This window comes from Ovis aries, chromosome 2, assembly GCF_016772045.2.
Source record: "Ovis aries strain OAR_USU_Benz2616 breed Rambouillet chromosome 2, ARS-UI_Ramb_v3.0, whole genome shotgun sequence".
Lineage (NCBI taxonomy): Eukaryota > Metazoa > Chordata > Mammalia > Artiodactyla > Bovidae > Ovis > Ovis aries.
Window position 1 is genome coordinate 88,595,564 of NC_056055.1, and position 6,467 is coordinate 88,602,030.

Below are 6,467 nucleotides of genomic sequence, written 5' to 3' on the forward strand. Positions count from 1 at the left end.
AACCAAACAACTGCCTGCTGTTTCTGATGTTTGGTGCTGCTGCTGCTAAGTCACTCCAGTCGTGTCTGACTCTGTGTGACCCCATAGATGGCAGCCCACCAGGCTCCCTCGTCCCTGGGATTCTCCAGGCAAGAACAGTGGAGTGGGTTGCCATTTCCTTCTCCAATGCATGAAAGTGAAAAGGGAAAGTGAAGTCGCTCAGTCGTGTCTGACTCTTAGCAACCCCACAGACTGCAGCCAACCAGTCCCCTCTGTCCATGGGTAGCTGGGTAAAAAAAGAACACCTGCCTGGAAGTCAAGTCAGACACGGGCTTCATTCCCAGCTTTAGGACTTAGCAAGCTGCTTTACCTCAGGCAAATGCCTTAATTTCCCTGACCTAGGCACCTCATCCTTAAATTATGAATTATAACATTGCTTCATAATTTTGTTAAATTTTGAGAACTAAAGGATATCTTGGATATAATCAGGAATCAAAATTGTACTTACTCGTCTGTGATGAATAGGGACTCAGGAGAAATTTTCAGGGAGTCTTTCATAATAACAGACATCCCTTCAGATTCTCCTACCACCTTCAATTTGCCTGGCCAATGGCTGCAAACAAACCAACAAGCAAAATCCCACTGGAATCTATATGAAGAAAAAAAGTATTGGAAACCAAAACACCAAAAGGTGAACATCATTTTGGATTGTAGGGAGTTGGCTGGTTTTGGGGTTTTCCTCTTTGTCTGCAGTTTCCAAATTTCCTATGTAAGCATATATTAAACATTTTAATAAATACTTTTGAACGGAAAGGAAAGAGTGAAGAATCAACAAACACAGAGTGATCAGTAGACTAGTTTATTAAGCAGCCGTTTGCAGGTTATTAGACATAAACCATGCAAACCTACTCTCCAGGTTTTATGGGAGTGGCTATTCCATTCCACATGCTTGATCTGCTCCAGTGTATATGGTTACTCTATATACCAAATGCTGTAACACATTAGGGAAAACACACAGTCCCACCTATCTGAAAATTTAGATCCTAAAAAAGTTCTGTGTGCATATTATAAATCAAACTATGTGATGCCTAAGCAGAAAGTGAGCACATTGGAAAGTGGTAAGTGAGGAAGTTATACTAAATACAGATAGCACAGTGTGTTTTTAGACAGAGAACTCCAGTTCCCATGGAGTACTTCATGTTGGCAGAAGAGACGGCAAAGGAGTAGAGAATCCAGGGTAGGTGAAAAACAAATTAGGAATGATTAAAGACTACACTGAGGATGAAAGGAATGCAGCAGAGAAGGGGTATTGGGAACAAGATCCTGGAATTACAATGACTGTAGAGAAATTCACATATCTTCAGCCCAAAACAAAAGAGGTGTGATCCTATAGTTCCGTTAGATAACAAAGTTACCTATGGTGCAGCTAAAATCATGTTAACTTCTTTTGCCGTTAGTGTTGTTTAATGTGAAAAATTGGATACCCTACTTAATCAAAATGTGTTTGGCTGTATATAATAGAATATGTCACTAAAAGTGATTTGAATAACAGAAGCCTAGAGGTAAAGTGGTCTCAAGGTTAATGACTCAGTAACATCAAAGATCCAGACTCTTACAGGTAGGTTTCTCTCTACCACCTCCTGAGTGCCACGACTCCCTGCATAGCTGCAATATGACCGTGACTGTTCATGGAATTCTCCAGGCAAGAATACTGGAGTGGGTAGCCATTCCCTCCTCCAGGAGATCTTCCTGAACCAGGGATTGAACCCAGGTCTCCTGCATTGCAGGCAGATTCTTTCCCATCTGAGCCACCAGGGAAGCCCTGTACAACCTCCTAGAAAGTAGGAAAGAGTCAAAATGGAGGTGGGCAAGGAAAGCCAGAGTAGCAAAGGATTTCTCCCCATATGTCTCTCCATCTTTATCAGAGAGAAAGGTATTTCACAGAAATTCCCCTGCAAACTCCACTGTATATTCAATGGGTACATGGCCACCTCCATCAAGGAAGGTAGCAGAGCAAGTATCTGCATTTTCCATTTCTGATGTGGGCTGTGGTCTCTACCTGCATGAAAAAAACACGGTAGCAGTTAGCTGTTGTGCAGAGAATCAACAGTAGGCATTACAACTACTGTTTGTAAAATAAAACACGTTTCTTCTGTTAACTTACTTTCAAGTTCTCTATTCCTGCAGAAGATTCGCTATTTCAGCAAGTGACTCAATGGGGTTACTTTAGCAGATATTTCTTAAAATAAAAGTACTTGGACTCCATACTACACCCCCACTACATACACACACGTGCATGCACACACACAGCAAACATTCCTAATACTCGCCTCTATTTTATTTTATTTTTCTCCTTGCTCTTTCCAAAATATTTGTTCCTTGGCTGAAATTACAGAATAAGATAATCTTACAGTTACAAAAGATAGTGTTTATTTCTTGTCCTTTGGATTTTTGTGGACTTTCCTTTTTGGTTTCAGATGCTATTACAAGAATTGTGATAACAACAACAAAACCCCCAGAAGCCAAGAATATGTGGTTTCTATGACTGTTAACCATTTTTTCTGCAAAGTTTGAAAGCAATATTTCACAAACACTTTTGAAATCCCACAATAAATGATGAACATTTATTCATCAAGCACTGAAAGAAAACTAAGCAAAAATAGAAGTTAGACAAAAATATAGTGCATACTATAGTGGCTTCTATTAACTTACTCAGATGCCATGAACACAATTTCAAACACCAAAGGTGAATATACATTCACAACAGTTTAATTTTTTAACAAATAAAAATGATTTCTGAATATTATTTGAAATCAAAAGTTGTCTGTCCAGAAGGGGTTAAGAATAATTAAACAGTGAAACTAAAAATAGGCAACAAATTTTTATCTGTTTTGTTTTACTTTAAAATAACAACTAAATGCAACACAAAATAAGAAGAGCAATTTAAAATTGTCATGCATTACAATAATTGCTTTGTAATTAGAGCACTTCATCTTTTATAAGAGCTTATTACCTGTATAGTTCATTCATCTGCACAAATATTCCTGAATGCCCTAAGGTAATTAGCTTCATGAAATACTGCTGCATGGCACATCCTCCCTCTTCATTACTCCTGAGATTTTATAAAATACAAGAACTCTTACCACAGTGTTATGTTGTGAAATGTAATTAACAGAAAATATTGTACGATATCCATGTCGAACATTACTTGTGCAAAATTCAGAGACCCTAAGTATTCCTAGATGACCTAATTAACCAAACCAAATTTATCTCACAAACCTTGACACCGTAAACCTTCACCAGAGAAGACACAAAAAGCCTTGGAAAGCATCTGATTCTGTTAAGCATCTCTTAACCACCCAGCTTCCCAAGACTCCATATCACACAACGAATCTATGAAATGACCCAGGAGAATTCCCTTCAGCTCCTTTTAAGTTAATATTAATAACTTAATATTAACTTAATATTAACTTAACTTAATATTAACTTAATAAGTTAATATTCTACAGAAATTAGATAAATAAGATACTGTAATCATTCTTCCTACCCTTACCACCATCAGCATCATACATTACAGAAATTTCACTACATGATACTAAAGAGGGCACTTTTGGAACTAGAAAACATGACCACAAATACCTAGAAATGAAATCTAAAAAGCAATCCAGATTAATGCAAAGATCCTCCAGGATAACATAAGAAAACAAAAACCAATTCTCAGTTGAAAATTCTGTCTCATGAAACATAGGAAGAAAAAACAATAACCCTCAAAGTAAATGATAAATCCTTGAGCAATCATTTAGGGAGATGTTTTAACGCCTAGAAACAGAAATTTAAAAACTAAAAATAGTGAATTGCTGGAACTCAGGAAAGAAATTTAAGAAAAAAACAATTATGAAACACTGAATAAATTACTAGTTACACAAGGGAGACTAGATTTAAATGAAAATTTAATAAAAGATATTGATGAAAGTTAGGGAAACAAGTAAGAGAATGAAAATGAGAAAAGAAGGAACAATGACAAGAGTAAAGAAGGCAAAAGGAGTCCAACATATATGTAACTGGAAAACAAAATTATGGCACGTTTGTGCACAGTTAGTGGGAATGTAAACTGGTGCAGCCACTGTGGAAAATACCATGGAGATTTCTCCAAAACTTAAAATAGAACTACCGTATGAGCCAGCAATGCTACTCCTGGATTTACATCTGATAAAATCAAAAACATCAACTCAAAAAGACACATGCACCCCAATGTCCTTAGCAGCATTACTTACAATTGCCAAGTTATGAAAGCAACTTGTGTCCATCAGCAGATTAATGGATAAAATGTGAATATACACACAGAACACACACACAACGGGATACTACTCAGACAGAAAAAAGAATGAAATTTTGTCATTTGCAGCTGGGTGGTCTGGGAGGGTATTATGCCCTCCAAGTGAAATGAGTCAGACAGAGAAAGACAAATACTGTATGATGTTGCTTGCTTGTGAAATTTAAAAAATACAAAAAAAAAAAAAGAAGAAGAAAAAACAAAACAAAACCTAGTGAATATAACAAAACAAGCAGATTCACAGATACGGAGAACAAACTAGTGGTTACCAGTAGGGAGAGGATAGAATGAAGAGGTGAGGGGCAATATAGGGGCAGAGGATTAATATATACTGTAAAATACAGGGAGAATAGTCAATATTTTATAATAATTATAAATGGAGTATAACCTTTAAAATTTTAAATCAATATATTGTACAACTGTAACATATAATATACATCAAGTATACTTTAAGGAAAAACACTGGAAAAAATGCTGTATCATGGAAATGAATGTTTAAACTCTAACCAAGTAAAATGTTCCAGAAATAAAAGAGCATTTGGCTCTATATGTTGAAAAGGCCTACCTTATGTTGGGAAAAATTGAGATAGAACTATTCTGACCAACTACTAGACCTAACCTATTAAACTATTACCTTTAAAACACAAAGAAAAAAATCACCAGGAACTCCAGGCAAATGAACAAATTACCTATGAGGACCAAAAAGTCCTTAATCTGATATCAGAGTTTATAAGATCTATTTTAAAAATATATCCATAGCGAAGTTGAATTTTCAAGAAATTCCAAGGAGGAAGTGCAAGTCAAGAATTTTATGCCTATCCAAGGTTTGCTTCAAGTAAAAATTATAGAAAAAATCTTTGAACATCAGTAACTCAGGAAATATACACATGAGTCATTTCCAAAGAATCTACTAGAGCAATGTTTCTTAACTTTTTATTTTCCCATTATTGCCCCCTAAGGAGTCTTTTATGTTATGCCTGCACACACACACCCACAGTCATGAAATGTTAACGTCTCACATACACTGTATATCTGTTTATGTACTATTGGTTTTTTATTTTTCAAGATCATATATCTAAGAAATTTTCCCCCAAGCCCGAAGAACCAACTTTTACTCTCTTGGATATACTGAAGAACAAACTATTCTTTAATTAGGAGATAAATGAAAAACTTTGGAAAAGTACTGATGAAGCATGTATTTCATTGTAGAGTTAGAACTAAAGTAAATGGTAGGGACATGGGTTGAAAAATAGTATTTAAACATCTTGTATTCTGACAAAGTATAAAGAATATTAACCACCTCCCACCAAAAAAAAAAAAAAGGAAAATGAAAAAGGAAAGAGAAATGGTAAAGTCAAATAAGATCAATTTATTACTATATAGGTGAGAGGTTGATGTCGACAGATATCTATTTAATACAGGCAAGCCAGAGAATAAAAGAATAAGCAATATATATTTATAAACCACATATGAGATTCCAGACTGGAGGATAAAAAAACACAATGAAGGACAGCACTGGAACAAAACTGGCATGTGTTCAATAGAATAAAGCACTGTATGAGTGTCAATCTTCCTGAATTTGAGAACTGTATTTTGGTTATCAGTTCAGTTCAGTCGCTCAGTGGTGTCCAACTCTTTGCGACCCCATGAACCGCAGCATGCCAGGCCTCCCTGTCCAGATTTTGGTTATATCTCAGGTTACTGATATTTTTCCTGGCAATGTTGATTCCAGCTTGCGCTTCATCTAGCCTGTTATTTCCCAGAGATCAAATTTCCAACATCTGTTGAATCATCAAAAAAGCAAGAGAGTTCCAGAAAAACATCTACTGGGCTGGAAGAAGCACAAGCTGGAATCAAGATTGTCAGGAGAAATATCAATAACCTCAGATACACAGATGACCCCACCCCTATGGCAGAAAGCGAAGAAGAACTAAAGAGACTCTTGATGAAAGTGAAAGAGGAGAGTTAAAAAGTTGGCTTAAAACTCAGTGTTCAGAAAACTAAGATCATGGTATCCAGCCCCATCATTTCATGGCAAATAGATGGGGAAACAGTGGAAACAGTGGCTGACTTTATATTTTGGGGCTCCAGAATCACTGCAGATGATGACTGCAGCCATGAAATTAAAAGACACTTGTTCCTTGGAAGGAAAGCT